Raw genomic sequence first — 18,079 nt, forward strand, 5'->3', positions numbered from 1 at the left:
CAGTGATATGGCCAGTTCATGGAAAATTGTCTTACATTGATACCGGTCCTTAGTGCAAAAAAAGTTTAGAGACCATTGGTTTAGAGTGTACTGCCGTATCCATATCTTTAAGTTTGTTTGTGGTAGCATTTCATATCTTTTAAACTTGTTTGTGGTACCATTTCACTCAGAACACTTCTTTACTGTGCTTTTACATTAGGAGGACAAGGATTATTCATCTAGTGGCAGTAGGTGTTTACCTTGTCTATCTGACCTGGGAAGCACACAAAAGGGCTCTAAGTATTTTTTGTACTCCTCTTATATACTGTGACTATACTTCAGCAGTTTCAATAAAAACTGTACTTTCTGCTGCTGTTGCCTTAACTGCACTGTATTGCATTGTATCTGTTAATAGAAGGGCTGCTGTAAGTAGTTTTTGTGGTCTTCTTACACTTAGAATCTAAACCAGAAGGTGGTTTTCAACACCTTGTAGGAGAAGTATGCTGATCAAACCTGTATGAATTGAGTACTACTAGTGGAAGGCTCATTGTATACTTTCCTGACTGGTAGCTAGCTTAAATCTTGTTCCTCTTTGCTTATATTGAAGCCTCGCATCAGTTAGCAGTGCTCTGTATAGATACAAAGGCCTAGAAACTCAGTTTTTCCCTAGACAGTTGTCAGTGAAACCTTTCCAAGCCTTTCTGCTGCTCTAGGAGCAACTCAGTTGCACACTGAGCAGCATCACCTTATTGATCAACCTTAGCCTACACAAAGTATAGGTGCCTCTTGTAGTCTTAGTGCTATCAGCACAGTCCTGACAAATTAATGCATTCTTTCCCATAATAAAACATACAGTAAAAGCCTGCTAACATGGACAGGCAGTTTCCCATCACCTCTCTGGCCAGCCTGATAGACATGAGCATCTTGAGGCCATGTAGCAATTGTCTGATGTATTTTGACAATCACTTACTCCAGTCCTGAAACAAACAAATACTATATGTGAAAGATATAGTTAGACTATAAAACTGGAAGAAAGACTCTAAAACTCTCAGATAAGGACAAAGCAAATGCCATACAGGTTGCCTACACACACACACACACACACACACACACACACACACACACACACACACACACACACACACACACACACACACACACACACACACACACACACACACACACACACACACACACACACACACACACACACACTAAATAAGGACACAACACATAAATCAACATATGTGGAGGTACTTACTATTACTTACTAAAAGATCAGTGACCTCCCAAATGGAAATCACTTACACATATGACAATGCAAAAGAATAACCACAGCATATAGTAACATGCACAGCAGTGTCTCAGCAAATAAGCCCATAAGGTGTAACACCACAAAACCTAATGTACTGGTCATAGGTGACTCAATTGTGCGACACATGGATATTCTCCTCACCAGGGTGGATAAGGAGTGGGTTATGGTTAACTGCCTGTCAAGTGCCAGGATCCATCAAGTCAATCAAGCACTCAAGTCATTCAGGCACAAGTACCATTATGACTCCTTCATAGTCCATGTGGGGTGAATGATTTGAGACATACCTCACTAGACTATATGAAAAGAGAGAGACATGACTGAGCTCTCAGATTATGTGTCACAGGCAGGTTTAAACCTAGCCTTAAGCAGCTCCAAGGATGATGCCACAATGCAAACAAAAAAAATGATTGACTTTAACAGCTGATTTAACTTTTGGTGTCATTCCAAGGGGGATGCAATATGCGTCAGGCTGGGAAGACATGGTCGACAGGTCAGGCTACAGATGGTCTGCACCTGTCTCTTCTAGGCTTCCAGATAGTGGGAAAGGCACCAGCCACCCTTATTGTGACTTTTTAGACAGTTTCAGAATATCCAACCTCCCAACATAACAAAATCCTCCCTAGATAAATTCAAGGTAGTGTTGCTTAATGCTAGGAGTCTAAATAAGAAACTGCACTCGCTGGAAGCAGTACTCACTTTGGAAAATGCTCATGTTTGTGCAGTCACTGAAACATAGTTCAAAGATGCGGATTACACCCCGGCCATTCAGGGCTACAATGTCCTCCATATGTTCAGACCACAAACTAAGATTGAAAGAACCAAAGGAGGAGAAATATCCATCTTCATTAAGGATAAGTACACCTCATGACTGGTCAAACAGTATGACTCTCTTGAGCTAATCCATGTCCAATTAACTATAGGGAAAGGCCCCTACCACATCATAGCTAACTATATGTCCACTACCATGATACAGGAAAAGCATACAGCATACCTGTACTTACTGGAATCACTTGCTATACAGCCCATCACCTTACTTATGGGTGATTTTAATTATCCTTCCATTGAGTGTGAAACACACACTACCACAAACATGCTGGTTCAGAGGTTTTTCTACTTTGCCAATGCAAATGTTCTGGAAAAGCTAGTCAGCACACCCACAAGAGCCTCAGATGTCCTGGACATAGTACTCACTAACATGGGACAGCATTGTGATGTTCTTCCTCATAAGATCGACCATAAATCAGTCTTGTTCGATGTAATTGCAAGACCAGATACTGCATCAAGCTCAAAAATGCTTAAGAATTTTTCAAAGACAAATTACCTCCTACTAAGTGATGTTATAAGAAGTTTCAATGTGCCCTTGTATGCAAATGACACAGACTCCTATGCAGATATGTACACCAATGCCCTGTATAAGCACTTAAGCATTTGTATAGAATTGGCTGTATCTGACCGGATTAAAACCAGGTCTGGCCAAAAAAACAAGCCACCCCCATGGACCCGTAGTATAAACAGGCTATACAACAACAGAAAGAAAGTAATGTCAAAAAACAAGAGGAAACTAGATCAACAGGGGATGAAATCCCTGTCTAGCTTAAACAAACAAATTAGAGATCTTGTCAAGTCCTCCAAAGCTAATTACAAAGCAAAAATAGTCTCCCTAGCTAAGGATAATTACAAGGCATTCTTTAATTATGTCTGAAATATAAAAAGGAAATACACAGCTATGTGCTGACCATGTTGGGGATGGCAGCACCCATACTCAACTGGAAGTAATAACTAGCCTGCTAGCGTACAGATTTGGAGCAAACTTCACCCTCCATCCCCACCGGTCACCCCTAAAAGTATACCTGCCATATAATCTTAAGAGAGTGGGTCATCTTGGCACTCTGCAAGGCTAAAAATGTGATAACATAAAACATGACCTAGCACTGGCAGACCTTCTTGGATCCCTGTATAACCACAGTCTGTGAACTAGCTATGTTCTGTTAGAATGGAGGACAGCAACAGTAATCCCTCTGCACAAAGGGGGACCATAAACTGACCCTTGGAATTATAGGACCATAAGCATGACTAGCCTCATCTGCAAGGCCATGGAAAGAATAAGTATGGACCTTATTAACAAGGACACAGGTAATCTCCAAACTCTTGATCCCACCCAGTTTGGATTTGGTAAATGTAGATCATGGATGTTAAACATGGCTGACTTCTTCAAGAAAGTTACCAAGGACCTGGATGAGAGAAAGACAGTCCATACTATCAATCTTGACCAAGCCAAGGCATTTGACACAGTCCCCCCACACAGGTATTATTGAGAAACTCTCCCATTTGGGAACTGAACCCTACATTGCCAGATGGAAAGCCAACTGGTGCACCGACAAGACACATATGGTCAAAGTGGGTCAGTACACCTCTTGCAAAATCCTCTAGCAATATACTGCAGAACGGGTAACACAGACAAATGATTAGTGCCAAAGTCATGTATTAAGCTAAATGCAAAAAAAAGTCATTATTATTCTCTTTGAGAAAGCAGATATGCCTGATAAATGGATAATAGTCAGCACCCCTCTAAGTGTAGACCCAGTAGTAAATGATTTGGGTACTCAGATTGATAGCAATCTGAACTTTGACCACCATGTATCCACAGTAGTAAGGAAATCCTTCTATGTGGGACATCTTATAAGTAACGGTATTGCATCTAGATCTAAGGATGCTACAATTCCATTATACTTGGCCCTCATCAGACCAATAACTGAGTACAATGCTCCCTTTTGCATGTACCTCACTAGACACCTGCAACAACTGAAGAGATGACAGAGGTTTCTCACCAAGAAATTACAGGATGCACAAAAGAAGTCTTATACAGAAAGATTGGAATCCCTGTCACTGTATTCTGTCTCATACAGATTGCTAAGAGGTGACCTGTGCCTGCCTTACAGCACAGTCTCTGACCCAGCCCTGATGGAAATGCTACACATTCATAAATCAAACTGCACAAGGGTCACTCACTCAACCTAATCTCTGACATGAACAGGTTATGCTGGATAGAAAGATACATCCACCTGAGACTGCCACTTCTCTGGAACAATCTTCCAATTCATGTGAAACAGAGTCTCTCCCTGACCCACTTCAAATACAACCTAAATCAATGTATGGGTTACCAGAAATTCACTCCTGGGGTGGCGCCCCAGTCCCTCCTGGACAGAAGAAGTCAGTATTAACTACCATAGACCTTTACTACTGCAAACTTTACTCACATTACCAACAACAGTTGGGGCAATTTGAGATAAATAAGGCTAGGCTTGTAAGGACTCTAAGGTGGTTAGCCTAATGATCTTCTTTGAACCAATAGTCCTATGAACCTACAGAACTGGACCAATGAAGTAAAAAGCATTAATTCAAAGCAGGCAGCTATTTATATATTATCTTTAGGAAACTATTGAATTGAATCAACAAAATATGCAATACAATCAAATATTATGTGTTTTGAGACACTAAAATGAAAAAAATAAATAAAATATCAAATAATCTGCCCCACTAACATATAAATAAATTACAGAATTTAATTTTTATCTTCATTCAAGTACATACATTGACCCATCATTAACCATGTCTATGCATGGCAGCTTAAAGACAAGGACAAATAAAACGATCCCTCAGATTTATTAACAATCATGTAGGCTTCATGCAAAGGTGAGTAAATGTGATATTAATGTTCATAATATGCCGAGTGGAGATAGTGAGCTAGGATGGTAAATAAATTAGGGGCTCTTGACATACACTGCAGTTATTGAATATGACACGTATACACGTGGAATGTACATAGAGCGGGATGCAGCATTAGGTGAGCTAGGCAATTGCATAGGGCCCACCTGTGCCACAACATTTAATTAAGAAATTAAAAAAATAAAAAATTTCTCCTTTAAGGACACACTTGCATCTGTTGTCCATCTGCAGTGCAGCACACAGGATTTTGAATTCTCAAACAAGCAGAACAATCCCTTGCAGAAGGACAATGCATAAACTACAAGATTTCTAAAACACACACGTCTGGGAACTTTGCTTGTGTGTGAAATGCCCTAGTTAGGGATGGCATGTTAGTTAATTAGCTCACTCAGCCTCAAACCCTGCACCTTGGTTGTAGGAGACAACAGCCTTAATCCTCTACACCAGTGGTCTCCAACCTTTTTTGGACCAAGGACCGGTATCAATGTAAGACAATTTTCCACGGACTGGTCTTCTCTCTGCATGCATAATAAAGTAGATATTTATTTATTTATTTATTTGACATTTGTTTAATGAGGTGGCCAGACCTGGGGAGAAAAACTCCAAAGTACAATAAAAAGACAGGTAACAATAATTACCAAAAAAAAAGTGTACATTATGCTTAACAGCATGACATTGATCTACTATGGTTGAGAGGTAAGTAAACCTAAAGGCAGCCTTACTGATTTTATGTTTATAAGAGCAATATTTAAAATCTGTCCCTATTATTTGACTCTGTCCAGCATACCTCTCAACTGCACAGATTTTCACAGAATGTCCAGATTTTTGCCTCATATTTTTGGTCTTTGTCTAATAAAATTGTTGTTTTCTGGCAAATCACTGGCAGCTCATTGAGGCGGAAGTGAGAAAATAATGACAGACAATTGAGTTTCATACTTCATACACTTCAGAAAATTCATACTAATGCAAAACTTGTATTTCTATCAACATTCAAAATTTGTAAGAGCAGTACTTAAAAGGATCCCAATTTTGGGCCTTTGTCCCCCCATTATTTTTGACTTTGCCCAGATTTCTTGATCTAAGTAAGAGGTTGAGAGGTATGTCATACCTCTCAACTGTACAGATTTTTGCAGAATGTCCAGATTTTTCCCTCTGAGTTTTGGTTTGTTCCATAACTTTTGTGATTGCAAATCACTGGGATGATCTGAGGACTGAAGTCACTAAATAATGATATGCATTTGTATTTCAGACCTCATATCCTTCAGAAAAATGCATGATAAGACAAATCCTGTTATTCCAGCAACTCTCTATGGTTATAAGAGCAACATTTAAAATCTGTCCCTATTTGTCCCTCCATTCTGTTAGGCTTTGCACATATTTTTTGCACTACTAAGAGTCTGATAGGTATGGTGTGTCTGTGTTTGTGTGTGTGTGTGTGTGTGTGTGTGTGTGTGTGTGTGTGTGTGTGTGTGTGTGTGTGTGTGAGAGAGAGAGAGAGAGAGAGAGAGAGAGAGAGTGAAGAGTGAGAGTGATCACTGGCAGCAGCAGCAATGAGGTTTGTATACCTTTCATCCATACCACACGCGCATACACACACAGACACACACACACACACACACACACACACACACACACACACACATATGCACACACAGTATTTTTTGCATTCCTGCACGCATTCACTCACGCACACATCGCTCTCACTCTTTTCCGATCTCTCACACACAGTCACTCCCTCATTCATATCTGCATTCACTCACACATCAGTCTTACTTTCTCCCGATCAAGTCACATCCTCATTCATACCTGTATTCATTCACACATCGTTCTTACTCTCCCGATCTCACACACACACACACACACACACACACACACACACACACACACACACACACACACACACACACACACACACACACACACAGTCACTTACTCATTCATACCTGCATTCATTCACACATCACTTTGTCTGTCACACCCACACACCACACACCCAATTATGCATTCATTCATACATCACTCTCACTCTTCCAATCTCACACACACACACACACACACACACACACACACACACACACACACACACACACACACACACACACACACACACACACACACACACACACACACAGACTCTTTTGCTTTCATGCTTGCATTCACTCACACACACAGACACATAAAAACACTCATACAGGCATTCACTTACCTCTCGGCCTGGTACCAAGTCCTCCATGGCCTGGTACCAGTCTGTGGCCCAATGGTTGGTGGCCACTGCTCTACAACAGCTACCAGACTGCTCACTTATTCATCAGTTTGATTGAATGTTCTGCAATGGATCATTTTGTCTTTTATTGGAGCATAAATTTTTGTTTCATTGCTTAATGGAAAAAAACTGCAAAACTACATGGATAATTCCATTTTCACTGCATGCAACTTTCAGTGCATTCAAAATGAATGTGAGCTTCAGTATATTTTAAAAGAATGTGAGTTTCAAGGGAAGACAAGCTTAGTGTTGCTCATGCTGTCTGTTTTTAATGTGCAGCTATTTTGTTTAGCAAATGTCCATAAGTGTTTGTGCTTTCAAATTTAAAAACAGTGTTAATAGTGCAGTAGGTAGCATACATGCCTTTCATTCAGAAGTTCTATGAGATCTTTTACATCCACCTGTGCTATCAAAGAAAATAGAGGAGAGTTCCCTAACTCTCTCCCAAATTTCTCCATATAAATTCACCAAAGGTTTCCCCTGAAAAGACGCCACTAGCCTAGTGGGAGTAACCTGGTTAACAATGGATTGTTAAATTAAAATAAATCCATTTCTCTGCCTTCATTCAAAAGTAAAGAAGAAGATAGTATGCACACTGACAGTTTTGAACAGTGCTTATTGTAATCAGAGAGAGAGAGAGAGGGGAAGACAAGTTATGAGACACCAGAATGGCTGCAGTGGGGGGTCCCACTTGATTATGATGCAGTTCTGAATACATGGGTGATAACTGACTGTACTGCTATAGCCTCCACTTCATCCTTTATAAACAAAGCATTATCCACAGAGCTGCTGTGTCATATACCACAGAAAAGCATAGGTGTTACCATTTCTTGTCAATGAATGAACAACCATAGATAGGGTGGTATATTACCTTGACACATTTATTAGACACGCATGTGTTTTATATTCATGTACATCATAAACAATAATACAACAGCACCCCAAATACACAAGTGACAAATAACAACATGGTCTGCATTTGTAAATTGATCACATCTACTACATGATTATACTGGGCATGCTCACAAGACATGCCAGACAACACTGCCATAACATAATGCAATCAGCATAAACACAAACACACAAGAAAGTGTCCAAACACAGACCCAATCACACTTCATAATGATCTGGCATCATGACATTCAGGAAGACATGTTTACATAAGGACTTAAGATAAAGCTACACAGTACAAAGAAAAGAATTACAGAAATACAGAAATGTATTACTGAAGACATGGCAGTGCAGTGCATTCCTATCTGGAAATTAAGTAATGCCTGTGAATAATCATTGACATACTCAACATATGCATCTTGCCAGACTCAAACACTTGCCACGGCATGTAACAGAAAGATGCATGTCAATCTGTGATTCCACATAAATAGGTATACTGTGCGTGTCATGATGTGGACACTTGAAGTGTCTACAGCACCTCCCTATTGCAATGGGTATGCATCCCCTACCTTGGATGGTGATGCCTTAAAATTGTTGCTCTCTGACTGTGCCATAAATATGTCCTTTACCTCTGCCACCCCTGTCTGATACAGGTATGGGACAGATAGATGTTACCAGATTCAAACCCCTGCCTATCATACTACATACTCTACAGAGCTGTGTATTGACTGTGTCTATCACATGACATAGAAATGGATCTTGTCACAAATACAAAAAATTAATATGTGAAGTAATAAAGGACATCAGAAGATAATCTGTACAATATTCTCTTGTCAGAATAATGACAAGGAGGTAACTATGTTAAGGTTTCACAACTGTCAGCAGTGTGATATCAACATTTCTCATCCAAGGAAACTATTCCTGATGATTTGTACAACAACATTGTCCCAGAATTGAAACACACTGTATCTATGTAGATATGCTATAGAAGTCATAACCGAATGCATGTGATACAGGAGCACTCACAGCATGACATTCACAAAATAAATGTTTCATTGGCAGGATATTACAAAATGACTTTACATTTCTGTCTCAAAAGTGCAAGGGCAATGTCAGTACATTCATAGAATATTGTCTTTTGCTGGAATTGAACAGCAAGCTATGTAATTCCATCTACTAATGACGTGTATGTATCACATGCACCACAGTGGAAGTCTTAATTAAGTTCACAGACTCCACCTATGTGAAGTCATATGATTATGTTGCAATTTGTATGAGATAAAAGGGCTTGGGAGGTTTCTACCACTGTACTTGTACACAACGTAACACTAGTGGTTGTCTTTTATGCATAATAGCATTAGGACACACTGTGCTTATAGTCAGTCAATATGTTTTGTACTGACTATGTGATGACAGAAGCTACACGATATTGAGAAGAATGAATGAGTCACAGGTATGTGGTGGTACAATTGTCAGATATTAGGGTCTTTGAAGCCATAACATCAGGTTATTGGTGCAAGCGATATGTGTGCCTATGCATTCTTTAGAAGCCTGTTGTTGTATGGCTATATGTGTCTTTCTCACGCAACATTGCCTGCTGCTAGTTACACCCAAACAAACATGAAGCGTAATGCAGCCATCACTGTGACATGAGTGAATGGCAGTCATGCACAGTGTATGGATAATCATGGATTTGAGTGCATACCTTAATAAAGCAACAGCATACAGAACATTGTCTCATGTCCTTAAGTCCCAGAAAAAGCCTTCATAGTTTCCATGCAAAAGCCAAATATCATTCTGTGGCATCATCATAATCCAATATTGCATTTTTGTGTGTGAAAAATGAGCTTATATTTTTGTAATAGGAAACACCAGCCACACGTACACAGCAGGTAGCTGGCTGACAACATTGTTACCTACTTGCACATTCACAGACATACTGACACAAATGAGTTTTAAGACATAATGGCTGCATTTGAACAGACTACCTGACATCACAAGGTGCAGAACACTGCCTGAATCGTATGTGACTCATGAGTTTTTGTTTTACAGTTGTGACTTTGCATATTTGAATGGATGACATTGCCATTCTTTAATGCGTTATTCTTCTAGAACTGTATGAAGGTGGTTAAAGTGCACAGCAACACTATACATATACACATACTACTTGCCTTCTCTACATAGCATGACAGATAGACACACACACTGTAGTCAATCATTGTATTCAAGCCCCTTCCTCTGTACTTATGCAGTCTAGAGAGCTCAGTATCTAAAGCCAGTACCACAGGATACCTCATATGAGCACTGTGATGTGATTCATTTCTGATAGCAAGATGCAAGCATTGTGTTTCCAAAACTGGTGATTGGCTGCTGGTAATACAAATTTGTATGGTAACTGTGTCCAAATTTAAATGTATTCTCCTGAGTGGGAGTGCACATAGCACATTTGACATACTTACCTGTCACCAACACCACCCTCCCATCCATGGAGCATCTGTTACTGTACGTCAAAGGTTTTGGGAAAACTGCATGTATGTAGACAGACCAACATAATATCAATGTGCTTATCGCATGTAATGATATACTTATCTGCTAAGATTTATATACTGTCTTTCACGTACATCACATTAAGGGTGGTCAATGACAATCACAATTACAAACCAGTAGATTATCAGTCAAGCATTTCTGCCATTTCATTCCAGGTTGATTGCATGGAAATTTCTAAAGATTTATAGTGTCCTGTCCCTTGTCTTGTCTCATGCATGCAGAATGTGCATTCACAATACAAACAGACTATTCTTAAATATAATGCACTGCAGAAGAACAGTGATGGATTATGTGTGATAGGTTTCTCAACTTTGTAACACAGATGCAAGTGTAACCATTGGAGAGCAGACATGCATTAGCACACTGACTTAATTGAGTCAGCATTACTCTGAAATCCAGATACCTTGTTTTGTCAATTCAGAAAAGACATACAGACGTAATTCAACCTAAACAAAGAGTTATTTGTTATAAACATGTTTTGATTCTCTGCCTGAAGCACAGCACTGGCAAGATCATTTGTGACGCTGATGGAAAAGTATTAGTGAATATCTTGAGGTATGGAGATTAGAATGGGAATTAGCAGTAGTCTCTTAGTCTATGTTGTTCTGTGTTGACTTTCATACAAATAAGCAGTATACACATACAGCCATGTCTGAATCTTATTTAATACAGAACACATATGTCTCATGGTCATATTTCAGGTGTCGTGATTTACACATTTGTCATGACAGTTGCAATTCTTCAATCATTATATGTAATCTACAAGTGCATTATGATACACATAATGTACCAATCATGTTATTGATGGTGGAAACATAGCTTAAGAAAGCAGTTTTTGATCAAGAAGGTTTATTTGATGACACAAGGGGTGGGAAGAGGTGGACAGTTGGTGAGAAGAATACACATGCAGACATATTAAGAAATTAGTTTATGGTTCATTCTACAAATATTTGTGTTGTGTTACTCTTCATTTTATCATCATAATTATTCAGTCAAGATCTGTATAAGACAGGCTTCAAAACAGGGAATAAACACACATTAATACAGTATTAGAATAATGATGTGTTAAGAAAATGTGTAGCCAACATTTACACCCACGAGTCATACCAAACATTCAAAAACACTTTGGCATACATCAAGACTGAACCTTGAGAGTATTCCAAGAAAAAAATCTACAGGTCTGAGTATTATCTAAACACACCACATAAGAACTACTGCATCACAAAGTTTAAGTATGCCAACAGGTTGCAGAAAATGAGACTGGATGTGTTACTTTACAGTACCCTCATGACAACTGTATGCTGTGTATTCAACCCTTCAGCTTGTTCAACAGAAGATTAGCCTGACTATACAGCGCTATCATGAATGGCACCACAAAAATGTAACCAAAGGTAAAAACTCACAAGATTTTGCCATAAGCTGTGTACTTCCATTTATCCTCAGCTGCCATTGTTTCTTAGTGCCACACATTGAACAAATGCAATGATGGAAGACCAGTGAGACAGAAGGGAGGAGACAGATAGACAGGGTGAGAGGTAGGCAGGGACCAAGTGGCTTCTGATAGAAGCAGAATAATGTTGCCTCAAAAATACGTATGTAACAACTACAGATAAAACAGTGCACTAAAAACAGTCAGTAACACTTAGTCAATGCCTGGGTTAGAATCCTTGAAATTATACAAAAATCTGAGAATTATCTCATCACACCACAAACGAACTCTTATGTCACATATTTTAAGTCACAGAACTGAAAGACAGTGACAACTTACTGAGGCAGAAGGGATAAACAGAGAGAGAGAGAAAGAGAAGAAGAGAGGAATATCAATAGTGTTTTTTTCTGGGACATGTACGACCATCTGTATCATGTATTACTATTACTTATTCACTCAGTATTAATCTGTCATGTTCTGTACAATAAGATGCTTGCTATAAGGAGCAAGAAGGGGTAAGGGATCACAAACAACATTAAGACATAAGCAAGATAAGGGTGGCTTACAAAGCGTCCCAGTCTGGGATAGAATGTTTTTGCAAATGCCTTCTCGCTGCAATATTCAAATGGTATGTTTCTGAAATGTTGAAAAGGGAGATAAATACATACATTTAAAATGAACCATATGATAAGAATATAAAATGTCATGAAATTATAGTTTGACCTATGGCTGTAATTGAACCCATGACACTACGTAAAAACATCAGTCTACAGAAAAATGAATTAGTTCAAAATACCACACAGGAACCTCTAGTTTATTATATCCAGCAGCCTAAGGACTATTACAATAAGTATGCCTTTCATCTGCCTTCACTGTGTATTCCCACAGCACAGAGGATTAAAGCACATTTGCATGAAGTGAACAGTTAGAAATTAAATCTGCAGCTTTTTCCATAGCAAGTAAAATGGCATTTGCCACCACTTGGCTTTAGTGTATGATGCCAACCTCCTCACAAATGCCAAGGACAAAAAGTTCAGGCTTTTTGATGGGCCATTTCTGTCTATGCGTGCTTTGTATGATCCTATTTTTTGACCAGATTAAACTTAAAAAGGGGTTGATAAAACAGTGTAGAAAATGAGGTTGGCAAGCAGAGGGTAGGACGGAGGGGAAAGAATACAGCAATTTGCAGGAGGGTGGTGAGAGAGCACCATCACTATTAACTTATTCAGAAGAAATGTAGTATTGTACATACATGTTCATGACTTTGGAGAGTCACCTTACCAGGGATGGGTGACAACAACACAATAATGTTGTATAGCCGATTGTTCCAAATTAAGTGTATCAAGTGGACACAAGGATGAAGTGGAAAGCTGTGGAGTGGAGAACAAGTGCCTGTTTTTTGAGACAAGAATGTTGGTGAAGGTAGTTAGGAATGAGAGGGTCAGGTAGGTAGTGTAAGTTAGGGAGCAGGTGCAAACATACAGGGCATAAAATACAGATAGGGATGATGATGGACAGCAAGGGCTTTGGACACCATTATTGGAAATAGGTAGGGGGCCTTGAAGACACATTCACATTCAGCTTGAGAAAAGTGAGAATCTAGTCCTTATCCTCTGAACTGTCATCAGTGTCTCCTGTGTGAGTTGCTTGGGTGAGTTCCAGATGTGGCCTTATTTTGGCAATATGAATCAGGACCTTTTCATCCCTGTTGATTCAAGCACTGAGGCCTCTCTTCATAATGCCCATCACCAGCCTTGTTGTCTCCTTACAGGTGAAATAATCACCACTTCCACTACTACTACTACTAGTCCTGGAAGATACCACTGCACCAGCAGCTGGGTCAGAGCTACCTGATGCAGGTGTAGGAGGTAGGGCAGGAGTTGTAAAGCATGTCAGAAAAGGAAATACTGCCAGCCCAACTATTTAGAATTTTGTAAATAATGCTATGTCATTTGTGAATATCAATATGATTCATACAGAAGTGTGTGTGTGTAAAGGTGTAAGGTACTGAGCTAAAATGTAACCACAGCATGCCCTTCTGGTTTAGAATAAAAATGTGTATAAACTATTGTAATTTTGTAAATGTATATGTTTTAACAGTAGAAACTAGAACATAGAGGATTAACTTGCAAAACTTCAAGAAAATAAGTTGAAATTAATTTTTTTTACAATTGCACTATAAAAGTTATCCCTCAGTTTCAGTTCAGTAGCAGACACAATCTTGAGAGCTAGAACTTTTTGTATTAACTTGGAAGAGAAGTAATTACCAGGTTTGAGATGCAGAAGTGTTTTATTGTTTTATGAATTCCAGGGTCTTCAAACATCTGAGAGATATGAATTTTTCACATAGAGATGTTAAATTCTGTTAGTTTCTGACAAAGGGGGTTTAGCTTGGGAAATAAAGTCAGGTGACAAAAAGTAATGTCATCCATGCTAACTCAGCAGTAATATTAGATATTAATTTAAGAGCTATCTTGAGAGAGAGAGAGAGAGAGAGAGAGAGAGCATTTTGTATTTTGTTTTTGACCTGGAAACATCCACTCATCAGTACATCTGCACTTGCTTTGCTGTAAGTAAGGTTTTAGGGCATAGTAACTCTTTTAGATTCAGATATTAATATAGCAAAGTATAGCTTAGATATTTTCTTTATTTATTTGAAACTGTTCTGCAATGTTGTTTTAAATATTTCCTGTGACTTTGAACTCTGAAGTTACTGTCTTGATTTACTGTGTATTGTCTTGTTCTTTTTTTAATTATTATGAAATATATTTAAACCTATCTTTGTGGCTGATATTTGTGAGACACATTTAAGCTCATAGAGTACTTGCATATCTCTATGGTGACACTGTACAGGCCACTCCTTAGTAGCCTTGCCCTTGGTTATGCTACCATTTGGATTAATAATAACATTACACAGTAGGATTGGATACCCTCTGTTATGAGCCTTATGGTAGCTGATAAGGGTGGCTGGTGGCAGCTTGGACTACTTTATAGTCTGGGCAGAAGGGGGCATAGCTAGTAAACTTGTGTCAGCCTTTCCCAGGTGTATGTGTGTGCATAAATCAAACCTTAAAGTGTGTGTGTGTGTGTGTGTGTGTGTGTGTGTGTGTGTGTGTGTGTGTGTGTGTGTGTGTGTGTGTGTGTGTGTGTGTGTGTGTCTGTGTCAGCTACTTGGGCAGAAAAATGAAGCACTGGATGGACAGAGAGAGTGCTGGAGGTTTTGTCTTGGCCGCTCAGCTGAGATCTGAACCCTATAGATGTGCAAGTGTGGAGTCTTATTGGGGATTTGGAGAAAGATGGAAAAACCAGCCTCAGACTGACTGTGATCTCTGTGAGCTTTTAAGGTAAATTGTACTTCACTGTGTGTGTACTTGTCATCCTCCCATTGTGTACATCATCCATTGTTGCCAGTGGTACATAGTGAGGCTTCTTGATTCCTCAGCCAGTGCAGGGGGTGTCACAGAAGCAATGCTAATAGGTTGCAACCCAAATCTGCTGGGTGTCTGCACTGCCTGTGGTGGTGCCATCACAGTCACCTGTGGAGGTAGGGAAGACTGAACCCCAGTGATCAATCTTCCTCCCTGTGTTGTTGTTTTCAGCAGCAATGTATTAATATGTATATACATATATAACTATATACATACATATATATATATATATATATATATATATATATATATATATATATATATATATATATATATAAAACATTTCAAAGCTTTACTTTGACAGTGGTGGTGGTGTGGTGCAGCACATTGTCACAAGAGGTTCAGAGAGTGGTTCTCTGGTTTGATTGGGGTGCCTTCTGTGTGGAGTGGTTGCATGCATCCTGTGTTGTGTTGGTGGGTTTCTTCCAGGTACTCGGTTTCCTCCCACATTCCAAAGACATGCATCTGGAGCATTTCTCCCCCCTCTCCTGAAAAAAAAGGCTCTGTGGAACCTAGTCGGACATTCCCGGTCAACAAATGTTAAATAAATAAAATAAATTTACTAGAAAGGCTAATCCAGACTCTGCTACACTTTGCTGTGAGGGAAAGGTAAGTTTGCTTTTTATCTGTTGTATTACTTTATTGCCTTTTTCTATTTTGAATACTGTGATTTGTTTTATTTACCTTGTGTTTTACTTGTATTCTGGTTTTAACTGCATAGTAAAACTTGAAAAGTGACCACAGCTCTGTCTCTTGTGAGTCAGGCAGAAATTAATACAAGGCAATAGAACAGGTCAGTTAAGGTTAATCATCTGTGAAGTGAGGGGGTGAAGCTAAGAACTAAACCTTCTATTTAAGTGGTAACATAAAACATTTCAGAGCTTTACTAGAAAGGCTCACCCAGACTCTGTTACACTTTGCTGTGAGGGAAAGGTTAGTTTGCTTTTTATTTGTTGTATTACTTTATTGCCTTTTTCTATTTTGAATACTATGATTTGCTTTATTTACCTTGTGTTTTACTTGTATTCTGCTTTAACTGCATATTAAAACTTGAAAAGAGACCACAGATCTGTCTCTTGTGAGTCAGGCAGAAATTTCTTTCCCCACCCTCCCATCTAGTTAGTGTCATTTTCTTAAACACCACTGTATTTCTAGTTGCTTTCCCCTTGTGTTAATTTGACCATATATCTCATTTCCTCTCTGTTTTTACTGGCTTGTGTGAGTAAGCACAAAATTATCATTTTGTGAAATCACTCCCCTTCAACTATTTAAATTTATTGACCATCCTACTGTATTCCATAGTACCAGAACAGAAAAGTGACCACCCCCTTCAGTCTATCTTGCTGTTTTAAAAATAGTGACTCTCCATTAAAACTTACCTTTTTAGATAGGTAAAACTTAAGTTACCTACTTTCACATCTAACTCCTCTAGTGCTCACTGCAGTATTTAGTATAAACCTTTTTTTTTTCATCTTACCTTTAAGCATCCCTGTAACTAGTACTTGCTTTAAAACCTGCTGGAAAGCACTAGGAAGTCTTAAACTGATACAAGCACTCAACTCTCCTTGTTAATAAGGAGAAATAAATTGTAGGCACTAAACAGCCTATAATTGCAAAGTACCTTGCTAAGGTAAGGGAAAACGGCTCTTCTACTGTACAGAAAAACAAAAGCACTAAATCAGGCATGTCCAAGGGTCAGCTTCCAGTGATTTCTCCTGTCCACCTGGTGAATCTGGGCATACTGGGGCAATGCAGCAATTGCCTCATGTACACAGACAATCATCTCTTCTGACAACCCAACACTACTTCCTGCAAGATATGCACTTACATAGCCAAACTGGAAGCAAAGCTCTCTCCACCCAAGATTGTGCTAGACAGTCAAGAGGAGAAAGTTAACACCCACACTACACCTCAAGCAACACATAGCCCTTCTAAACCCACACCACTAACACTCACACATAGCAACACTAAACCCACATATGTGGAGACCCTTAACAGTAACCTCCCCAAGCAATAAGGATCTCTGAAGATGAAATGCAAACAAACACCAATCACAACCAAAGTATCACATAGCTCACAACACCAGTGTGCCACCCAACAACAGCCCCTAAGGCAGGGCAACCTACACAACACTTTAGTCATAGGTGATTGTATAGTCAGGCACACTGATGTCCCAATCACCAGGCTGAACAAGGAGAAAATTACAGTCAGCTGCCTGCCGAGTGCCAGGATCCACCACATAATGCATGCACTCAAGTCACTCCACAACAAGTACAAATATGACTCTGTCATTGTCCATGTTAGAGTGAATGACTTGAGACTTACCTCTCTGGACTACATAAAAAGAGACATGGAAGAGCTCTCGGATCATGTGGCCCAGGCAGGTATGACCCTAGCCCTGAGTATCATTCTGCCTTCGCCCAGAATAATACCACAATATAAGGACAAAATGATTGACTTCAACAATTGGCTAAGCTTCTGGTGTCATTCAAAGGGGATCC

Source organism: Protopterus annectens, chromosome 10.part0, assembly GCF_019279795.1.
Source record: "Protopterus annectens isolate FY-2018-M chromosome 10.part0, PAN1.0, whole genome shotgun sequence".
NCBI classification, from domain to species: domain Eukaryota; kingdom Metazoa; phylum Chordata; order Ceratodontiformes; family Protopteridae; genus Protopterus; species Protopterus annectens.